We start from the raw sequence: 23764 nt of genomic DNA on the forward strand, positions 1-23764 counted from the left end.
TTAAACTTTTATTGTACAAAAATGTATGGCTTTTGTTCTTATTTCTGTGCTCTGGATCTCCTGGAAATACTTCAAATTTCATGAATAATACTGAAAATTCCATTAGTGGGCTCCAAAATATTTAAAGGCGGCATGATGGGCAACTATAGGTAGAAATAACTGGATTGAAGTCACTTCAACTGAGAATTTCACTGTGTTATTTAACCCAATTTAGTCATAGGTCCCATTAGGATATTGCAAGGGGAAAAAAGGCCAAGCTTGAAATTAAATTCTCATCAAATAACAGAAGATCATTACATCTGGTTTATCTTTTTCTAGGAATCATCCATCCAGATTTGCCTTCTCTTACTAGTACATATGTATCTGCACCAGCATTCCGTTCTTTCCAAGTCATTATAATTAATTCTGAACATCAATCAGTTCTTCGTTAATTAAATCACAACATTTTGGAGAAAAATGCAATTTATTTGGCATGTTTAATTATTTGTAGCTGCTTTAGAAATGTTCCATCTGATTATAGTGAAATAATTCTTCCTTTCATGGAGATTAGAATGTTTTTTCAAAGAACACTATGCTAAGGAGTAACAACTTAAAAAACTTTTTCAGGCAGTGCGTGTGAGAAGGGCCAAGCTTAGAAAAGTTCACATATAGTTAATAATGCCAGCTTATTATAGCAATAACACTTATATACTGCTTTATAGTGCTTTACAGCCCTCTCTCTAAGCAGTTTACAGTGTCAGCGTACTGCCCCCAAACAATCAGGTTCTCATTGAACTGCTGGCAGTCGGCAGAATTAGCCTGCAATACTACATTCTAACCACTGCACCACCACAGCTCTTACATATTGCACTACATTATTATAGTAAGTCCTCATTGAAACACATCTTTAGCAGTGCACAAAATAGGAAAAACAACAGAATCCTGCAAATCATGGAAAAAATGATAAAACGAATGGCATCCCATACATATACAGCTAGTCCTCGACTTACAACAGTTCACTTAGTGACTGAAGTTAAATGGCACTAAAAGTGGCAAGAATATTCCACATTATCTAAAATTATATGGGAATAAAAGCTAAAATACTTTACCCGGTAGGGAAGCATGGGTCCTTGATTTACAACAATTCATTTAATGACCATTTGAAATTACAATGGCACTGGGGGGAACAAAAAGCAACTTATGACCATTTATCACGCTTACAAACATTGCAGCGTCCCCATGGTCTCATGACCAAGATTCAGACGCTTGGCAACTGACTCATATTTATGACGGGTTCAGTGTCCCGGAGTCATGGGATCATCTTTTGTGACAAGAAAAATCAATGGGGAAGCCAGATTCACATGGTTTACAACCATGTTACTAACTTAACAACTGCAGTGATTCACTTAACAACTCTGGCAAGAAAATGGGGCAAAAGCCACTTGACAACTCCCTCATTTCACAAGAAAAATTGGGGGTTCAATTTGGTTAAAAGTCCAGAGCTATCGGTAACGGCGTAGTCAGAACAAATGAGGCCATTGACCTACACCTAGTCATTTTTACTGACTTTCATTACATTTATATTAATTTCAGGAGATGGACTATTTATTTATTTAGCCTCTCACTTCTGCCTCATGTTTTAAAAGAAGCTTGAGTCCGTCTGGGTTGAAACCTCCCACTTTTTAAAAAAATTCACAGGATCATTTTTCATGCCCATCTACAGACTTTAAGCAAGCAAGCCTAAATGAAACAGAAAGGTTCTGGGAAAAGGAAAGAGGAAAGGGCCAATGGAAAATGCCAATTGATCTTGTGTGGTGTGTGTGTGTGATGTGTGTGTGTTTGCAGGAACTTTTCATAAGTTTCTTTATCCTTTTTCTTATTATTTCACAGACCATTCTAAATTTTTCAAGACCATCTGCTAAATAACATTCTCAAAACATACAATGCAGATTGTCCTTAGAATCATAACTCAGCCCAAAATTTCTGTTTGCTAAGCAAGGCCATTGTTAAGTGAGTTTTTGCCCCATTTTGCTATCTTTCCTGCACCGTTATTAAGTGAATCACTGCCATTGTTGAGTTAGTAACATGGCTGAGTGAAGGGAATCTGGCTTCCTCATGGACTTAGTTCACAAAAGGGAATCACATGAACACAGGAGGCTGCAACCTTACTCATAAATATGAGTCAGTTGCTAAGCACCTGAACCTTGATCACATGACTTTGGGGATGCTGCAACAGTTATAGGTGTAAAAAATGGCCATATGGCACTTTTTTCAGCCCAATTGCTAACTTCGAACGGTCACTAAATAAGGTTGCAAGTCGAGGACTACTCGTAAGTTCATTGCAGTGGTGGGTCCCTAATCGATTTACTACTGGCTCGCTTAGAGGGCGTTTTATGCGTGCGCTGCTCGCTTTGCTCACACACGCGCCCACCATGTGTTGTGCGCACGCACAGTTGACTGAAAACTGTTCTGTGCATGCACAGAAACAAGCCGACATAGCAGAAGAGACCGGGAAACTGGTTTGGGGGTGTGGCAGGCCTGGGTCGTGGCTGGTTCCAGTGACCCAGGCCGCCATACTGCTACCGGTTGAGCCAAACCGGTCCAAACCAGTAGGAACCCACCACTGGTTCATTGTCTCCTTTTTCTCAACCGATATAATGCTCAAACACCTGCAATGCACCATAATCACTAACATAATTTTTAATGTACATTTATTAAATTTATTGCATTTGTTATGGAAATTAGTGCATATTTTGTTGTTAGTTGCAAAATCGTGTCCGACCCATTGCAACACCATGGACAACGTTCCTCCAGGCCTTCCTGCCCTCTACCTGTCCTCTACTATCCTCTGGAGTCCATTTAAGCTCACGCCTACTGCTTCAGTGACTCCATCCATCCATCTCATTCTCTCTTGTCCCATTCTTCAGTTGCCCTCAATCTTTCCCAGCATTAAGCTCTTCTCCAGTGAGTCCTTACTTCTCATTAGGTGGCCAAAGTATTTGAGTTTCATCTTCAGGATCTTCTAAAGAGCAGTCAGGGTTGATCTCCTCTAGGACTGACAGGTTTGATCACCTTGCAGTCCAAGGGATTCACAGGAGTCTTCTCCAGCACCACAGTTCAAAGGCCTCAATTCTTTGGCATTCAGCCTTTGTTATGGTTCAGCTTTCACAGCCATCCATTGCAACTGAGAGAACCATAGCTATATGCAATTTTGTTGGCAGGGTGATGTCTCTGCTTTTTAGTATGCTATCTAGATTTGCAATAGCTTTCCTGCCCAGGAGCAAGCGTCTTTTAAATTCTTGGCTGCAGTTCCCATCTATGGTGATCTTGGAGCCCAGGAAAATAAAATCTGTCACTACCTCCATTTCTTCCCCATCTATTTGCCAGGAATTGAGTGGGCCGGATGCCATGATATTAGTCTTCTTAATGTTGAGTTTCAAGCCAGCTTTTGCACTCTCCTCCTTCACCTGCATCAAGAGGCTCTTAGTTCCTCTTCATTTTCTGCTTCTTTATTTTCTGCCTCTAAAGTGCATCTTTAGAATGGGATTAATACATTCGTGCTTTCTCTTTGCTCAAACTTAATCAATACAGAGATTTAATTCCAAGGTCTTGTGCAGTCATGAAGACCTTGAACAAGGGTTAACTTGTTTCCTCCACACAACTTACTTTCCTAACGGGGAAATGTCTTTGGCCTCCAACAGATCAGCTCAAAGTTTATCACCTAATCTATCTACTACAAAAGCAGCTATGTGCGTGTTGGCACCTTGTAAAGCAAGCCATTTTATTATTGCACAGATTTTCATGGATTGCAGTCATGTCTGATTCATATTGGTGCAGAAATAACTGTAGCACCTGTGGTCATTTTTAAGGTGGACTGCAACTTTGTGTGGTTCTATCAAGGCCACTTGGCATATGAAAACTTGTGGTTCAGAGGTGGTATTCAGCAGGTTCTGACCAGGTCTGGAGAACCGGTAGTGGAAATTTTGAGCAGTCCATAAAGCCGGTAAATACCACCTCTGACTGGCCCCACCACCGTCTAGTCTCTGCCTCCTGAGTCCCAACTGATCGGGAGGGAATGGGGACTTTGCAGTAACCTTCCCCTGCCACGGCCACCCAGCCACGCCTACAAAACTGATAGTAAAAGAAATTTGAACCCCACCACTGCTGTGGTTCCCCCTTCTGCTCTGTTGAAACATTTCTTAATGCAGTCCATCAATAAGGATGATGGAATATCGGTTGGTTTGCAAAATTTAGACCACGGGTGTCCGAACTTGGCAACTTTAAGATCTGTGGACTTCAACTCCCAGAATTCTCTAGCCAGCATATGCTGACTGGGGAATTCTGGGAGTTGAAGTCCACAAACTTTAGCATTGCCAATGTTGGACACTTCTGGTTTAGACCCAACTTTTCCCAATTTCTGCTGGGGAAAAAGGTAAGAAAAGGTGACTAAAATCCAGTTAGGATTTTACGTTCTGTATTTTTATATATACATATACATATACATATGCATATGCATATGCATATGCATATGTATGTATGTATGTATACACATACACACAGATATGTATATGTATGTATGTGTATATACACACACACACACACACACATACTTTATATGAGTTTTTAAATGAAACATAACCTGTTTACCAAAGGGAAATACGGGATCAAGGGCACATTCAGAAGTATAGAGTCCTTCTTCCAAAAAATAAATATTTGTTTTCATCTTAGGGCATTTTCCATGGGGGGAGGGGAACATATTTCATCCTAGTAGATCTTACCTAGCGTAGGATCTGCTCTGTGATCACATTCCCACTATGCTGTAGTTTGTAATCACTGAATTGCCTAACACATTGAACCAATTTCAAGGTGTACAACCAGAATTACAGGCGTCACACAGTACATTATGTCCAAACTAAATAAACATTGTTATATCTGTTAGATCGGGTAATGGAAAGGCACACTCAGGCTAAAGACAACAACGGCTCTTCATTGTAACAGAACAAGTATGTACAATCCACCGAAGGTTGAGTCTGACAGCAGCCCTTTTATAGGGAGCTGTCAGACCCTTCGACCAATGGGATTAAACCTCTCTTCCCGCCGGAACAGAGGACCTTGGTGGAAACCATTATAACTGTAGCAAGTATCTAACACCCTTCCCCTCTTAGATGGAATCATCCTACTGGTAACGTAGTCATGCAGGTAGGCGGGCCTTTTGGTAGCTCTGCCAGACCTGCGCAGTTCAGTCAGAGGGTGTTCTTCGGACAGGTCGGATGGACCTGTTGGCTCTGCAGCTTCACCTGGTGGAAGCTCCTGGAACCTTTCACAGGCTGCAGCTGGAGCTTCTAGAGCCGGTTCACTCGGAGCTCGCTGTGGGCCTGCAACACAAGTAGATAAGTATCCTGGTGTCTTCGGGTTTCAGTTGGCTGTGGAAGGAATGACTTTGTGCTCCTTTTGGGTAGGGCTTTGGCTAACTCGTACAGGAGTTACCTCTGGCTGCCTAAGAGTGGAGTTGGAGAGGCGGCCACTGAGTTGGTCAACATGCCTTCTCCAATTCTGACCATCCTCGAGTTCTACAAGATAAGAGCGAGGCTTGTGATGCCTATCACTGTGGCAAGAATCCGCAGAGTTCCCACAGAGTAGTTGTGGGTGTAAACTGAATCCCCTATGCTAAAGTTCCAAATTTTGCTTGTGGAGTCTGGGGGCAATGCGGCAGAGTAGTTTGGGTGTAGCCAGTCTAAGTGGGACCTTAGCCGGCGACCCATGAGAAGCTCGGAGGGGCTTCTCCCTGTAGTAGCGCTTGGCATGATATGTTGAATTAAGAGATAATGGTCAACCCATGTTTGCCAATCTCCCGGCCCATCCTGGATAGGACCTCTTTTGCAGATCTCACCATTCTCTCTGCCTGGATGGAACAGCGCAACCAGGGCCTGTCTGATTCCCTGTGCTGCTAAGTAGGTCTCAAATTGCATGGCCTGGAATTGGGGCCTGTTGTCAGAGACCAGGACATCGGGCAGGCTGTGTGTAGAGAAAAATCTCCGTAGTACCTTGATGACCGCTTCTGCCATAGTAGAGGTCATAAGGACTACCTCTAGCTATTTCGAGTAGGTGTCCACAACTACTAAGAATGTCTGGCCGTGAACTGGGCCAGCAAAATCAATGTGCACCCTAGACCATGGTGCTGAGGGCACTCCCACTCCTTAGCGGGCACCTCTGGGTGAGCTAGTCTGGACTCCTGGCACGGTGTGCAGGTAGCCACCCATTCTTCGATCTCCCTGTCCATGTTAGGCCACCACACATAACTCCTGGCCAAAGACTTCATCCTGACAATTCCAGGATGCCCTATGTGCAAAGCCTCTAATACTGCAACTTGCAGTTTGGGTGGAACAACAACCCGGTCCTCCCACAGCAAACAGCCATTAATAACAGACAATTCATCTCTCTTACAATGATACACTTTGAAATCAGACTCAACAGGCCCCAAAATTTGTTTGATGGTGGAGTCTTTTGCAGAGTTGCAGGCAATGTCATTAGATGAGACAGATGAGACAGGACCAAGCAGTCAATGAGAATAACTGGCGTCTCGGGGGTAGGGTCTCCAAGAAGTTCTGGCAGCGGGCAGTGACTCAAACGTAGGCATGCCCCAAGGTGGATGAGACAATAGGAGTAGGCCGCTAGGAATATAGTCCATCTGGTCATCCGTGGCAATAATGACCCAGGAGTAGGTCGGTTCCCAGCCAGCAACCCCAGTAGCGGTTTGTGGTCCATAATTAGTTTGAAATCATGGCCGTAGAGGTACTCATGGAACCTTTTTACACCAGCCACTGCTGGTGTAAAGCCTCACGGTCCATTTGGCTGTAATTCCACTCAGTAGCAGAAAAGGTCCTTGAGTAATAGGCTATGGGAGCCTGGGTTCCATTGGGCATGCAGTGGCTGAGGACAGCACTGATGCCAAACGGGGAAGCGTTGCAAGTCAACACCAGTGGCAGGGTCTGGTTGTACTGCACCAGGAATGTGTCTGTTACAGAAGTCTTTTTACCGCGGCAAATGTGGCTGCTTCGGCTCTGCCCCAGGACCACTTTGCGTTCTTTGCCAGGAGGCGATGTAAGGGCTCAGCAACAGTGGCTTTCTGTTTAAGAAAGACGCTGTAGAAATTAAGGAGCCTGAGGAATGCTTGCAGCTTGGTTTGATTGCGAGGTGTGGGGGCGTCCTGAATAGCTTTAATTTTTTGTGAGGTTGGGTGAATCCCAGAGCCGTCGATAAGGTACTCCAGGAATTCAACCTTTAGCATATTTATTTGGCATTTTTCTTTTTTGAGACAGAGGCCTTTGTCTCTAATTCTGGTCAAAACAGTTCGTAAACGTTTGAAAAATTGCGCCTCATTTGCAGCTGATACCAAGATGTCGTCAAAATAGGGGACAACTCCTGGAATCGCCTGCAAAAGCCATTCCATGATGCTTTGGAACAGTCCAGGGGCAATACTAACTCCAAATTGCAGGCAGTTACATTTGAATGCACCCCTGTGCAACACAATATTTTGGGCCTCCTCCGTAACGCCATCTACAGGCAATTGTTGGTATGCCTGCGCCATGTCCAATTTAGTGAATACTTTGCCGGGGCCTAAAGAATATAATAAATGCTGTACAATGGGTGCAGGGTAAGCGCTTTATTGTAATGCTTTATTGATTGTACATTTGTAGTCCATGCAGATGCGGACAGACTCATCAGATTTGACAGGTTTCACTATAGGTGTCTTTCAGTGTGCGTGATCAACTGGCTCTAGGATTCCCTGGCCTATGAGCGTTTCAATTTCCAGATCTATTTTAGGGCGGAGAGCAAAAGGTACTCTCCTGGGTTTTAGCCTAATGGGGGCTATGTTGGGGTCCAAATTAAAAGAGATTGGAGTCCCCACATATTTACCCAGACCTGTGCCGAAGACGTCCTCAAACTCCTTAAAAAATTCTTCGCCGCTGTCGTCTTTCAAGGTGTTGATACCGGTCACTTCTAGGCCCAGGGCTTCGAACCAGTCAAGGCCCAGGAGGCTCTGCAGGTCACCGCTGACCACTGTCACTGGGAGCTGGTGCTGTAGTTTTTGAATTGCACCCGGAAGGTGCCCTAGCCCACGATGGGGATCTGGTTCCCCTGGTAATCGTGAAGGCCTCAGGGGTACGTAGATGCTGCTTCTTCAGGCTAGGGATAGCTTGCTTGAGTGTACACCATGGCATGATGGTCAATGATGACCCCATGTAGATCTCCATTTCTCATGGAGAGCCCTTGATGAGGACTATGACCTTCAGCTTTTTGGCCGCCTAGTGCGGACTTAGCCGATTGAGGTGTGGTAGGTGATTCTGGTGTCTTCCTCTGATCGCCGTGGTGGCGGCTGCCATGCCCCTTAGTTGGGCCTCTGCTGGCGGTTAGGTTGGCTTCTGGGCTTCCAGGTCGTCATGGGGTGCTCGCTTCTGCAAACCTTGGTGATATGCCCCTTTCGTTCGCATTGCTGGCAGATAGCGTCGCGGAATCAGCAAGATGCTCTGGCATGGTCTCCTCCACAGCTTGCACAAGGCAGGAAACACGATTCGAATTTGTGCACCGGCTGTCATCTTCATCTTCTGAGCTCTCAGCCTCTGCAGCCTTGCGATGTACGCGTGCGCTCTTTCGCGCGTCTTGTGGAGTGCTTTGGCGCTGCAGGGTTTCTGTAGACTTAACGGCCGATTCGGATGTCCTGGCTTCGTCCAAGGCAATTTGTAGAGTGAGGTTAGATTTGGCAAGTAGCCTCCTCTGTAAATTAATGTCCCACACACCCCATATGATGCGGTCTAGTATAAGTTCGTCTAGGTCTTAGAGCTCGCAGTATGCTGCGGCCTTCCTTAGCGCCGCAATGTACTCATTGATCGATTTGCCCTCCTTCTGATTGCGACTATTAAATTCGTGCCGGCGGATGTGCTTAGACGGCTAGGGAGCATAGTGTGTCCTTAGCATCTGTTGGAGCACTGACCAAGTGACCGATTGTAGCGGCTTTGGCTCAAATAGATCTTTGGCTGTTTTGAACACTTTCCGTCTACAGTAACCCAGGAACATGTTCTTCTTGCGGCCTTCAGAAAGGCCCATGAGTTTGTTGGCTTCGAGGAAGCAGTCGAACCTCAGCATATACGACTCCCAGTGCTCGGTGACTGGGTCATACGGAGTCGGTGGGGCGTGCATGGCCATCTTGTGTTCTGAGGGCGTTTTGAGTTTGCCGCTCAAAAATGGCTGCTCGAAGCCGCACTGAGCTCTGGGCTGTACTTGCTGGATTGTTACGCTCTTTTTGGTTTACCTAATTGCCTTCCAATCCCACATTCGTCGCCAGTGTTAGATCGGGTAATGGAAGGGCACACTCAGGCTCAACGGTAACAACAGCTCTTTATTGTAACAGAACAAGTATGTACAATCCAGCAAAGATTGAGTTTGACAGCCGCCCTTTTATTGGGAGCTGTCAGACCCTTCGACCAATGAGATTAAACCTCTGTTCCCACCGGAACAGAGGACCTTGGTGGAAACCATTATAACTGTAGCTAGTATCTAACAATATCTTTGGTCAAAAAAGCAATTGGTCTTTCTTTTCCTATGCTTTTTTTTACCTTGACATTCATTGCAGGGAGGCAAGAGCTAAGAAAACACACCCTTCATTTCATTGCAGATTTCACACAGAATCGCAACTTAGTTTTACCCATGGTTTCTGGCCTAAGCATGCTTTCATTTCAGTGTCTTGTATTAATGTTCAGGAAGGACAGAGCCCAAAGGCCTCCTATCTCTTTTCCTCTCCTGCTTCAATTATGCAGGATGCAGACACAGATACCTTAATGCGTGCAGCTTTATGTCTTCATCAGATCTCTGATTAGGACCGGTGTTAACAGTGTGTAAGATAAAAGGAATTGTTATGCGTACAATAAAATAGAATAGAATAACGGAGTTGGAAGGAACCTTGGAGATCTTCAATCCCCTGCTTAGGCAGGAAACTCTATACCATTTCAGACTAATCGTTCTTCAATATCTTCTTAAAAACTTCCAGTGTTGGAGCATTTACAATTGCTGGAGGCTAGTTGTTCCACTGGTTAATTGTTCTAACATTTCTCCTTAGTTCTAGGTTGCTTCTCTCCTTGATTAGTTTCCACCCTTTGCTTCTTGTCCTGCCCTCAGGTGCTTTGGAGAATAGTTTGAATTCCTCTTCTTTGTGGCAGCCACTGAGATATTGCAACACTGCTATTTTGTCACCTCTAGTCCTTCTTTTCATCAGATTAGATATACCCAGTTCCTGCAACTGTTCTCTATGTTTTAGCCTCAGGTGACCTAATCATCTTTGTTGCTCTTCTCTGTACTCTTTCAATATGTTTTTTACATCGTGGCGACCAAAACTGGATGCATATTCCAAGTGTGGCCTTACCAAGGCATTATAAAATGGTATTAAAACTTCACCTGATCTTGATTCTATCCCTCTGTTTATATATCCTAGAACTGTGTTATTATCCTGTTAAAATCCTGGGCTGCAAAAAAAAGACACAGTCAGAGAAAATCTACTTTTTAAAAAATAATTTGATTTTCTATTAAACACATTTCTTAGTGCTTAGTAAACATTGTGTTTTCTGGATATTTTAATTTGCTTAACAATACAAATTTACCTTTTTAAACTGCACCCATTTTTTGCAACCATTGGTAAAATAGATTTCATATTTGATAATATTCTACATCTTCTTTCCCTTTAATTTTCAATGTCAATCTATCCATTTCTACACAATCTAATATCTTCCTGACTATCTCTTTATCTTGCGGTATATCTTCATTTTTCCAGTATTGTGCGAATATAATCCTCACTGCTGTTAAGACATTTAATATTTTAATATACTTTTCTTATCATTTTTTTCCTGATATTATACCTAATAAAAACAATTCTGGTTTAAAATCTGTTTTTCTATCATCTTTTCCAGCCACCTGTGTATCTTTGTCCAATTTCTTTTGCTTTGACGTAAGTCCACCATATATAATAAAATGTGCCCGTTCTTTGGTTTCATTTCCAACATTTGCTAGACATATTTTTAAACATTTTAGCTAACCTAGCAGGTGGCAAATGCCATCTTTAAAACATTTTATACAAATTTTCTTGATAAGAGGTTGCCATTGTTAATTTATAGTTTCTTTCCCATAGGTTTTGCTATTTCTTAAGTTATACGTTATAGCCCAAAAAAATTTCCCATTGTACCATTGCATCTTTATTTGTTCATTTTCCATTTTCAAATCCAGTAAAAAGTTATATACCTTCTTAATTAGTTTTTCATCAGAGTTCAATAGTGTTTGATCAAAAGAAAGAAGGAAGGAAAGAAGGAAGGAAGGAAGGAAGGAAGGAAGGAAGAAAAAGAGCAGGCAGGCAGGCAGGCAGGAAGGAAAGAAAGCAGGAATGAATGAAAGGAAGGCAGGAGAGAAGAAAGGAAGGAAAGCAGGCAGGGCAGGCAGAAAGGAAAGTAGGAAGGAAGGAAGGAAAGAAGGAAGGAAGGAAGGAAAGTGGGCGGGCTAGCAGGTGGGCAGGAAGGAAAGAAGGAAGGAAAGAAAGAAAGAAAAGGAAGGAAGGAAGGAAGGAAGGAGGGAAGGAAGGAAAGCAGGCAGGCAGGCAGAAAGGTAAGCAGGAAGGAAGGAAGGAAGGAAGGAAGGAAGGAAGGAAGGAAGGAAGGAAGGAAGGAAGGAGGGAGGGAGGGAGGGAGGGAGGGAAGGAAGGAAAGCAGGCAGGCAGGCAGGCAGGCAGAAAGGTAAGCAGGAAGGAAGGAAGGAAGGAGGGAAGGAAGGAAAGCAGGCAGGCAGGCAGGCAGAAAGGTAAGCAGGAAGGAAGGAAGGAAGGAAGGAAGGAAGGAAGGAAGGAAGGAAGGAAGGAAGGAAGGAAGGAAAGCAGGCAGGCAGGCAGGCAGAAAGGTAAGCAGGAAGGAAGGAAGGAAGGAGGGAAGGAAGGAAAGCAGGCAGGCAGAAAGGTAAGCAGGAAGGAAGGAAGGAAGGAAGGAAGGACGGAAGGAGGGAAGGAAGGAAGGAAAGCAGGCAGGCAGAAAGGTGAGCAGGAAGGAAGGAAGAGAGGAAGGGAGGAAGGGAGAAAGAAAAATCAAATACTGTAAATTCTAAAGAGCTGAGCTTTTATCAGTGACCTCCAATCAGTTAATTTACTGCTGGATCAGCAAGACTAGATCCTGACTAAATAACCTTATGCAAGGCCTTGTCCAAAGAGCAAAGCCAAATGCTCTCCAGGTCATTTCATTTTGCACGGCATGTAGCTTCCTTCCAGTTGTAGCTACGTGTCACTATTCAGCATGGCTGAATTGAGAACCTGTGTCTTTTGGCCCTCTGCCATTTTAGACTCAATCCTCGCGGGGGGTTGAATGCCAGCTAGGTTGTCCTCAACATACAACCAAAATTGGAACCAGAAAATTCATTGTGCAGTTGTTAATCGATACATGACATGACATCATTGCAACCTTTCCTTCACATTGACTTTGTGATCTCGGGACGCTCGAAGTAAAAGCAAGTTGATTTCTAAGCACCTGGATTGGGATCAAGTGACTGTGGGGACACTGCAGTGGACGTAACTGTGAGGATCATGTCACTGAATAAATGGTTGTAAGTCGAGTACTACTTGTAGAGGCTCAGAGGTCCAAATGTTTCCAAGTGCTGGAGCCAAAAATGCTATCCTACATCTAAATTAAGAAGCAGGGTCAAACTGGCCTGGAAGTCTTACCATTGGAGAGTCTTACTATTGGAGAAGGATGTAAGTTTTCCTCACAAAGGAACTCTGGCCTTTTAAAGTTTACTTGTGACTACAAAAAATTTCCAGGTTACCAGTACAGGTAGCCCACCACTTACAACAGTTATTTGAAGTTACAATGGCACTGAGAAAAATGAGTTATGACCATTTCCCCCAGGGGGATTTGATTTACATTCAGGTGTTTTGACAATTGACTGATATTTATGACAGTTGCAGTGGTCCAGGGTCATGTGATACAAGAGTGGGCTTCAAACATTTTAGCAAGGAGTTATCTGCCTGGTGGTTGGGTGGATGTGGCCATAGCGGGGCGGGGCCTAGACGGCCTTCTGCGCCACACTGGGGGTGACGTTTTTGCCCTCCCCAGGCTCCAGGGGTTTTCCTCGAGCCTCCAGGAGGGCAAAAACGGCCTTCCAAGGCTCCGGAGGATGGAAATGGACCCATTTCTGGCCTTCTTGAATTTCCGGTAGGCCCGTTTTTCGCCCTCCCCAAGCCTCTGCGCACATCCTGCACCTAACTGCATTCAAAACAAGCTATGTGGGGACTCCTAGGAGGGGTGGGGTGGGTGGGGCCAGCCATGAGTGGGATTTGGGGGTTCTCCTGAACCCCTGCGAACTTCCAGCAACCCACCCCTGATGTGGTCCCCTTTTGTGACCTTCTGAGAAGCAAAGTCACCAGATTCACTTAACAACTATATAACAAACAACTGCAGTGATTCACTTAACAAATGTGGCAAGAAAAGTTGTAAAATGACCTGGCAAGCCACTAGAACTTAAATTGAGAGCTAATCCCATTCCTTACTCGCACTGATGATGCTGGTTTGGGCAAGGAAACACCTGCAAGCAAGCAAGCTCAGAGAGCATCAAGGACCCCCACATTTCAATGCGGAGCTACAAAGATTCTCCTTTATTGAGACCCCTGCTTGCTTTGTCGCCCCCTAGTGGCCTCCTTTCTAGCTGCTAACTCTGAGCCTATGAAATTAATCCAATTTTTTTTTGCCAAGCCAGACCGACCCAGAAACCGGCCCCGACACAGAGTGAAGGGAACGGGGGAGGCTAAAACGCGGGTGGCAGAGAGAAGGGGTGAATACGCGGTACGGCCTCTACTCCACCCAATGAAGGGAGGGCAGTTTGTCCCGAGCGGAACTTCAAAAGATGGGCGGGGAGCTGACCAACTGAAGAGACAGCCAGTCCTCGCCGACCTGGGAGAAGCTGGGAGAGAGTTGCGATCTTTGCAGAGAAATCGGACGGTCCGCGGTGGGTTGCAGGTGCGTATGCAGCGGAAGACGGTGGCCGGGCCGAGGGTCAAGTGCCGAGAGCGGCTGCCTTCTGCCTCTGAGCGCGCGCAGAGCGCCTTTCCGCCGCGATTGCAGCCACCCACTTTGGGGAGGTGGGTGTCGGTCTCATCACTGGAGACTTTCAAACCCAATTGCCTTCCCGCCCCCCTTACGGCATCTCTGGGCAAAAGATGCAACCCGGAATATACGAGGCGCCCCCCGGATCGAAAGTCCGGGCAGAACTGCCCCCTCTCGCCCGCGCCGAACGCTTTAACTCGGCTCAATTCAGTTCAAACCGATATTCCTTTTTCTTGAAAGCTTCTCTTAGCCTCGCTCCGCCCTCCAGGCGCTCTCTGGAGGTGACGAGTTACACTGCCCATCATCCCCGGCCGCTAAGAGTAGCAGGTGATTTGGAGCTGCATCCTGAACCCCTGGACGCGGGAATCTGATCAGGGAGTAAGGACGGCGTTTTGGAGGGACTCTTTATTGTTTGTTTGTTTTGTTTTATTGGATTTATATTCCGCCCTTCTCCCAAAGGACTCAGGCGTACAACATTAAAAAACACACATCACAAAAGTTAAAAGGAAATTAGATAAATATCCAAAAAAACCAAACCCAATTAATATGACAATAACATTTTAAAAATTAGATAAAATTAACAGGCCAGGCCAGCTTGTTGGGAAAACCAACTTTTTAGGGTGCGTCAGAAGGACCAGAGGTCAGGGATTATGCGAAGCTCTGATGCTCCAATTTTAAGTTGGTTTCCTGTTCTTTTGCATGTTGAAAGGAGTTTTTTCCCCCATCGAAATATTAATTTGCAAACTCGCCTTTCCCAGTTTAGGGCGTTATGATTCTCCGCGTTGGCTTTGTCCATAAATCACAGTTTGCACAGAGATGAAATAAAGAATTCCATTTCCTAATTTGGGGAAAAGGCTTGCTAGCATCTCCTTTGCGCAAGGAACAGATGCAAAGGTATTGTTCTGCTCTGTCCAATAAGCTCTTTGGCTTGGGATCTGTAGAGATTCTCAGCTATCCAGGCCTTTTCAGCACCCTTGGGGACATCCTTTGGCTTGGCTTTCTTGCTGGAGCTCTCTGTTTTCTTCCGAAGGAGGGCAGTCATTTATCAAAGGAAGGTTTGGGCTGTACTGTTTCTCTGCAGGTGGCCACATCTGGGGGAAGAGGAAGGAAGGATGGGGGGTGTGTGTGTGGAATCCTTGCTTTGGCCTTATATGCAAAACAATTTGGGCTGGATTAGTATTGGATGAGGGAGCACAAGGAAATGCCCTAAATCAGGGGTGTCCAAACTTGGGAACTTTAAGACTGGTGGACTTCAACTCCCAGAATTCCCCAGCCAGCATGGCTGGCTGGGGAATTCTGGGAGTTGAAGTCCCCCAGTCTTAAAGTTCCCAAGTTTGGACACCCCTGCCCTAAATGTGGCCTGAGCTGGGATACAAGAGAAAACCAGTGGCAAACTATGGCTATACAGAAAACAGCTTGGATGGATCCAATGGATATTATCTCCAGTCCTTGCTCTCCAGTTCTGTCTTTTCCCCCCTCAAAATAAATTGTTTGTTTATTTTGTTTGTTTGTCAGGCATGTATGAGAAAACAAGTATAAGTATGAATATAGCATATAAACGTATACGGTAAGTATAAGCAGGTATATGTATATACATAAGAAATGAGTACAAATAAATGAGGACAATAGGACAGGGACGGTAGGCACGCTGGTGCGCTTATGCACGCCCCCTTTACGGTCCTCTTAGAAATGGGGTGAGGTCCACGGTAGAGAGTTTAAGGTTGAAGTTATGGGGGTTTGAGGAAGTAACAACAGAGTCAGGTAGAGCATTCCAGGCGTTGACCACTCTGTTGCTGAAGTCGTATTTTCTGCAATTGAGTTTGGAGTGGTTTACTTTGAGTTTGCGTCTATTGTTTGCAAAACTCCACTGGTTGGCAAAACTGGTTCATAACTATGACCATTGCAGTGGCCCAGGGGTCATATGATCCCTTTTGCAACCTTCTGACAAACAAACATCAGTGGAGAAGCCAGGTTCACTAAACAATTATTTTATTAAGAATTGCAATGATCCACTTAACAATTGCAGCAAGAATGGGGTCAAACTCATTTAACTGCAGTCCCTCTCAGTAACAGAAATTTTGGGCTCAGTTTTGGTCATAAGACGAGGACTATCTGTAAAGCCTCTCTCCACATTACTATTATACTTTGGCCCAACTATGGCTAGAGACATGGGCCTGATGGGCACTTGCCCCTGGGCCCCACAAGCATAGGGGCCCCATACTAATCTGTGTATGTTAACCCTTCAATGCATGTATCATATAAAGTACAGCAACTGTATGGCTTACTGAGTATTATTGTGCTTTTCAACACCGGTTTTGTTGGAGGTGCCAATAAAATAAATATATGTTATCGACCATTTACATTTTTATTCCTGTGAGCCGTTGTCGTAGGGGCCTACCTACACTTCTTTGCCTGGGGACCCATAATGCTGTTAAGACAGCTCTGGTTGGAGGGCTCTGAATAACCTGTTTAAAATGCTCTGAATCTGAATCTCCACAAAAAGATGTGAAGACTCTAGAAAGAGTGCAGAGAAGAGCAACAAAGACGATTAGGGGACTGGAGACTAAAACATAAGAAGAACGGTTGCAGGAACTGGGTATGTTTAGCTTAAGAGAAAGAAGGACTAGGGGAGACATGATAGCAGTGTTCCGATATCTCAGGGGTTGCCACAAAGAAGAGGGAGTCAAGCTATTCTCCAAGGCACCTGAGGGTAGAACAAGAAGCAATGGGTGGAAACTAATCAAGGAGAGAAGCAACTTAGAACTGAGGAGAAACTTCCTGACAGTTAGAACAATCAATCAGTGGAACAGCTTACCTCCAGAAGTTGTGAATGCCCCAACACTGGAAGTCTTTAAGAAGATGTTGGATAGCCATTTGTCTGGAACGGTATAGGGTTTCCTGCCTAGGCAGGGGGTTGGACTAGAAGACCTCCAAGGTCCCTTCCAACTTTACTATTGTATTATTGTATTATTGCTCTAGATATGCTTCTGCTTCTCTGCACTTGTTCTAGGTGGACTTTGTGGTCTATACTTGGCATAGTATGGGAGATGCAATCAGGCCACCACAGAATCAAATTGCACAATTGTACCCCCGTGATTGATTATCTCCATTCATCTGCTGCGTTCCAGAAAGGACATCGGTCATTTACATTTTTTTTTGCAGAGTCACACACACAGAATAAAATGCAGGTAGTCCTCGGCTTACGACTGCAACGGAGCCCAAACATTTTGGTTGTTAAACAAGACATTCGTTAAGTGGGTTTTGCCCCATTTTGCCACCTTTCTTTGCCACAGTTGCTAAGCGAAACACTGCAGTTGGTAAGTTAGTAATCCAGCTGTTAAAATGAATCTGGCTTTCCCATTGACTTTGCTTCTCGGGATCACAGACCCCAGGATACCATAATGGTCATAAATAGGAAACCATTGCCAAGCATTTGAATTTTGATCATGGAGACCCTGCAAAGGTCATACCTATGAAAAATGGTTATAAGTCACATATTTCAGAGCTGTTGTAACTTTGAACAGTCATGGCCTAATGAAAAAAGAATTGGAGAAAAAAATTGGAACTTTGTTATTATATATGTTGACAGCAGCAACACTTTTGTATGCACAAAAATGGAAGGACACTTCGATTCCTACTATGGATGAATAGTTGCAGAAGTTGGTGGAATTGGCTGAAATGGCTAAACTGACCATTTTGATTAAAGAAAAGAACATAAGTGCTTTTATTTGCATACGGAAACCACTTCTGAATTTCATGCTTGGCTTCATTCTCCAAGAATAAAACTCTGACTTGGGTTTTACAAATTAGACTGATAGATCTTTATAGAAATTGCTTGTTCGTATTATGAAAAAAGCAAAAAGTTGTTGTTTGATGTTAATGCCTTATTTTACTGCAACGGAGAGAGTCCGAAGTCAATCTTCTTTTTCTTTTCTTTTCTTATCCTTCCTCACTTCTCTTCCCCTTCTTCCTCCCCACTGTTTTGCTATTTACTTTCGTATTTTGTATCTTATAATAGATGATAAATAAATTGATAGATAGCGTATGCCGCGTGGCCGAAAGGAGGAGGTGGGGGGCGGGGGGCGGCAGTGGGAGGAGGAGGTGGCAGCGTCAGCTGGCATACACTGCATGGCCGAAAGGAAGTGGGTGGCAGTGGCGGGGAGCAAGCTGGTGTGCGCTGGCGGCGGGGGGGTGCGAGCTGGTATGCGGCGGGGAGCAGCAGCGGCGGCAGGCTAGCTTATGCCAGCTCGCGGCTTTTGCGAGGGAAGGCCTTCAATTTATTGTGTATAGAATATTTTTAATGGTTTTTAAGGACTTTTTTATTATTTATAGAATATTTTTTAAAATTATTTTTAGGGAAATTTTATTTATTTATTGTTTATAGAATATGTTTATTACAAGAAATGTTATTCCTTTTTGCAAATGGTTTATTTGTGATGCAATATGTTGCTTTTAAGTGTGCAGGTTGGTGCATGGTTTATGTGTCTCAAAGTGGCTGCTTTTCTATGGGCAGCCCAGGTTGGCGCAAGGCACCTTTGCCAGATTTTGTCTGTTTATGTGTGATACCTGGTTGTTTAGGTAATTGTGAGGTGGTTGCTGGTTCTGTCAGCTTCTTGGCACTGTTCTTTATAATTTCCCACAATGCCTTGATGGTTTTTATTCCAGTGGCTTTGTCTTTCCTGTCCTTAGGGTTAGAGAAAAAGCTGGTTTCATCTGCAGTTTTTTTGGGGGGAAATTGTTATTTTTTGGTGTTTTCCTGGCACTGTCATAGTTTGTGGGTGTGTAATGTCCCACAGCTATCTACACATTAATAATGATCAAGTACTAATAATATTTTCTTATACATTTTAGTGACCTTCCCTTACATAATTGGTGTTTTCTTTCATACTTTTAGATTTCTAATTTCTGTTTCTGTTAGTTAGCAATTGCTAAAACAAATCCCACATGAAAAAGTATTCAAAGCCTTCTTGATTTTAATTGTCAATTTATTTATTCCTGCACATTCTAATATTTATTCATTTTCATATCTCCATTTTTCCACTGCTGTGCAAACACAATTCCAGCAGCTGCTAACATGTGTAAAATTAAATATGTGTTGTATTCCCTTTCAAACAGCCGACAAAATATTTCTGGTTTTAAATCCATACCTTGCTTTACCATTACTTCTAACCACTAACTCCAAAATTTTCTTGCGGATCACCAGTTGGTGACTGTGTGGTTCCAGAGCACTTGTTATCCTGACAGGCTTCATGTAGTCCTCGATTTCCAATCATTGATGTAGTGACTGTCTGAAGTTAGAATGGCACTGGAAAAAAAAATGACTTGAACTTGCGACTGTGGCAGCCTTCCCCTGGGCACCTGCTGAAAATTTGTGTGCTTGGCAACCGGTGTCTATCTATGACAATTGCAGTATACCAGGGTCACATGACTGCCTTCCCAGCAAGCTTCTGATAAGCAAAGCCAACGGGGGAAACTGTATTCACTTAATGACCGGAAGATTCACTTAACAACTGCAGTGATTTGGTCAGCAGTTGTGGCAAAAAGGTTTTTCCCCTTGCTTGTTTTTAATGATAATGAGTTTGAATGAATCATGGTCACGATTCAACCACTGCCTTAGTTGGCAATGGAAATTCGGCTCCCAACTGTGGTTATAAACTGATGACTACCCATGCAATGCACAGGTGTATTATCTTCTGTCTGCTATTACTGTTAGTGGTTACACAGTGATTAGAAATAAGTGCCATGTAGGCTGACTGCCGGCTGACTGCAATTTAGCAGATCGAATCTCAGCAGGCTCAAGTTTGACTCATCCTTCCATCTTTCCGAGGTGGGTAAAATGAGGACCCAGATTATTGGGGCCAATATTCTGACTCTGCAAACTGCTTAGAGAGGGTTGTAAAAGCACTCCGAAGTGGTATATAAGTCTAAATGCTATTGCTATAGCTAACTGCACCACTGCAAAGAGTTCAATCCTCGTCAGGCTCAAAGTTGACTCAACCTTCCATCCTTCAGGGCAGTGCTGAGTTCCTACCGATTCAGACTGGTTCGGCTGAACAGGTTGTGGTTTGGCGGCCTGGGTCGCTGGATCTGGCAGCGACCCAGGCCTGCCACAGAACCGGTTCTCCTGGGGGCGCCCTAGGTGGCGCCATCTTGTTTTTGGCTTCTGTGCATGCGCAGAACAATTTTTTATTGTACTGTGCACGCGATGTGCACCCATGAGCAAACCGGCAGTAGCGGCTTCCGGAACCCACCTCTGCTTCAGCGGTAGGTAAAATCAAACACCCAAAAGATCCTGACTCTGTAAACTGCTTAGAGAGGGCTGTAAAGCTCTATGAAGCGGTATATAAGTCTAAGCGCTGTTGCTATTGCTATCATTCAGAGCCCAAAAGTGAGCACAGCAACCATGAAAGTGTGCAGTTAACGAACATTAAAAAACGGAAAGAAAAAGAACCGAAACATCAGTTGTGTGGGTTGTGATTGTGATATTAACCGTTTTGGACACTCCCTTCCCGTCTGCAGATGTTGTTAACGGAGGGCCTAGGATGCTGAATGTAAAATCCAGCAATGTTTCTTAAAGCAGGCCTTGGTCTGGACGTGCCTAGACAACAATCCTAAAGTTGCATCAGGTTATGTGCTTTCAGGCATGCATTCCTGCAAGACGTGTTGAATAGCTCTCTGTTGGATGAGACTCAAGTTTGCTACCTGAAACAGTTTGAAGCTGATGGGGACCACACCAAGCCACCTGCTTGGTGTGGTCCCCATCAGAGGGCTGGAGATACCTGTAGGATAGTTTCCCAACCCTGGCCATGTCAACTCTCAATTCAATTCAAATCATTTGTCTTAAATGGTATAGGGTTAGAAGACCTCCAAGGTCCCTTCCAATTCTGATTCTCTCCTCTCCTCTCCTTCCTTTCCTATCTTGTCCTATCCTATCCATTACCTAAGAGACAGAATAGACCTGGAAAGTACATTGGAGATCTTCTGGTCCAATCCCCAGCTCAAGTAGGAGACCCTATACAATTTGAGGCAAGTGGCTGTTGGGTCCAGTCTCTTCTTAAAACCTTCAGTGATGAAGCACCCGCAACCTCTGAAGGCAAACCGAACCACCGGTGAATTGTTCCCACTGTTAAGAAGTTTCTCCTTAATTCCAGTTGGCTTTTATTCTTAACTAGCTGATAACCCGGTGTTATTGGGTATTTATTTATAGGGGGGAAATGTCCAGACCAAATGTAATGTCTAATGATGGCTTTTCCCCCTTACCAGAGGGAGCCCCATTGTGGAGTACTGTGAAGCCGTTACCATGGCAACTCCACTGTTCTGTACAGTAGAATCCATTTTACGGCAGTACAGTAGAAGCCATTTTAAGGCACAACAGGCTGTATCTTAACAGAACACACACCCCAAGGGGTGTTAGGGGTGTCTTACCCCCAAAGTATTTTTTTGCAGAGAGTAAGTCATCTGTGTACCACGTTTGGTTGAAATTGCTCAAGGCGTTCTGGAGTTATTCTGGAGAACACACACACACACACACACACACACACACACACACACACACACACACACAGAGCTATATATATAAATTGTGCAAGCACAAAGCCAAAGGCACCGGCCTGAAGATGACGAGTGTGACCTCATTGAAACGTCACCAAGATACTGTCAATCTTACACGGGAAAGGACCCGAATACGCCAAGACCTCCATACCTATACCCATGAAAATCTTAGCAGCCCCCCAAATACTGGAATATTGCTATCATGTCACCCTTAGTCCCTCTTTTCTCTAGACTAGCCAAACCCAAATCCTGCAACTGTTCTTCATATATTTTAGTCTCAGGCTTTTAATCATTCCAATTGCTCTTCTCTGTACTTTTTCCAAAGTCTCAAACATCGTTTTTGAAATGTGGTGAATTATGTTAACTGGGGAATTCTGAGAGTTGAAGTCAAGAGGCCTTATAGTGGCCAAGGTTGGAAAACCCTGCTGTAGGGGATCTTTGAAAAAAACTGACAGCTTGTCTGCCTGCATCATTAAGGAGATTGACAGCTTGTCTACGTCATCCAGCTGTTGAATGATCCATACCTGGTTCCCTGTTTTATGACAGGAATAGTGAAAGCTAGAACTCCCTTAATAGGAGAGTGAAAGATTTTGTGTATAATAAGCGCGCTGACCTTCTGTAGAAGCTAAATAGCTTGGGAGATATAAATGTCAGGTGACATGGGGGAGGGAGGGAGGGAGGGAGGGAGGGAGGGAGGGAGGGAGAGAGAGAGAGAGAGAGAGAGAGCGCTGACTTGCGTATTTTTAGGTTGTGCAAATCGTTGAAAGAGGTGATGAAACACGCAGGGTTATGCCAAAGATCTTGGTTGCAAATCTCCCATTGCCAGCGTTATTTAACACTATCTTTCCCAGCACACAATTCTGCAAATCTCCTTTCCTGTGCTCAGCACTGCTTTCCCTGGCATTGATTATTTTATTGATTTTGCAGCATCAAATCATTTTCAATGTGCTTTTCTTGATAAAAATATTGGGAATATTATTAAGGAACAATTTAAAAATACAGGTAGTTCTGCACAGGAGCTCACTGTATCCCCCCCCCCCTTTTTTTTTTTTTTTTTTTTGAGAAAAAAGTGTCCTATTGAATTTCTGGCCTTCTTTGACCAGAAGAAGGCAGGTGAAAAGTGATGGGAAGATCAGATATGGATGATCCACTACCAATACAGGAAGTCCTTGACTTATAACCGCAGTTGAGCCCAACATTCAGTTGCTAAGCAAGACAGTTGTTAAGTGAGTCTTGCCCTATCTTACAACTTTGCTTGCTAAGGTTGTTAAGTGAACCACTGCAGTTGCTAAGTTAGTAACATGGTTGTTAAATGGCAATAGCAATAGCAGACATATACTGCTTCATAGTACTCTTACAGCCCTCTCTAAGCAGTTTACAGAGTCAGCCTATTGCCCCTAACAATCTGGGTCCTCATTTTACCCCCCGCAGAAGGATGGAAGGCTGAGTCAACCTTCAGCCTGGTGAAATCTGAACTGCCGAACTACAGTCAGCCGGCAGTCAGCAGAAGTAGCCTGCAGTACTGCACTCTAACCACTGCGCCACCACGGCTCATGATTCTGGCTTCCCCATTGACATTGCTTGTCAAAAGGTCGCAAGAGGGGATCCCATGACCCCAGGACACTGCAACTGTCATAAATACATACCAGTTGCCAAGCACCTGAAGTTTCATCTTGTGGCCCATGGGTTGTAAGCGTGGAAAACATAAGTCACTTTCTTTCAGTGCGGTTGCACCTTGGAACGGTCATTAAGCAAAAGGTTCTAAGTTGAGACATACCTGTATAGTCTTGGCATACACGCCAGACATGCTTTGCTGATCCCTCCCAAGAACACACCTTCTTGGCCCCTGCACCCCCCTCCCCCATCGAAGCAACACGACAGGTTTCGTTTCTTCCTCTGTACAATTCTGCAACTCCCACAAGTGAGGGAAAGAGGAGGAGGATGGGGTATGTAGTCTTTCAAAACCCTTTGTGCCAGCTGGCCCAGAAATTTCTTGCAGCAAGGAAATAGCTTTGTTAGCATTGGTTAACATGGTTCTCCAATCAAAAAATAAGGTAAGGTAGGTGTGGCAATATTTGTTTTTGCAACCTTTGCCAACTACTCTTAACCTTTGC

General features: G+C 44.3%; 1 protein-coding gene across 1 annotated transcript in view; it reads left to right on the top strand.

Moving 5' to 3' along the window:
* The first annotated feature begins 13765 nt into the window (after nt 1-13765).
* HSD3B7 (hydroxy-delta-5-steroid dehydrogenase, 3 beta- and steroid delta-isomerase 7) overlaps nt 13766-23764 on the top strand; it is a 93688-nt gene continuing 83689 nt past the window's right edge. The window contains exon 1 of the mRNA XM_081971537.1: nt 13766-14012. The gene's annotated coding sequence lies outside the window, so the exon portion shown is untranslated. The remainder of the gene's footprint in view (nt 14013-23764) is intronic.

This window comes from Natrix helvetica, assembly GCF_964273705.1.
Source record: "Natrix helvetica genome assembly, chromosome: Z".
NCBI classification, from domain to species: domain Eukaryota; kingdom Metazoa; phylum Chordata; class Lepidosauria; order Squamata; family Natricidae; genus Natrix; species Natrix helvetica.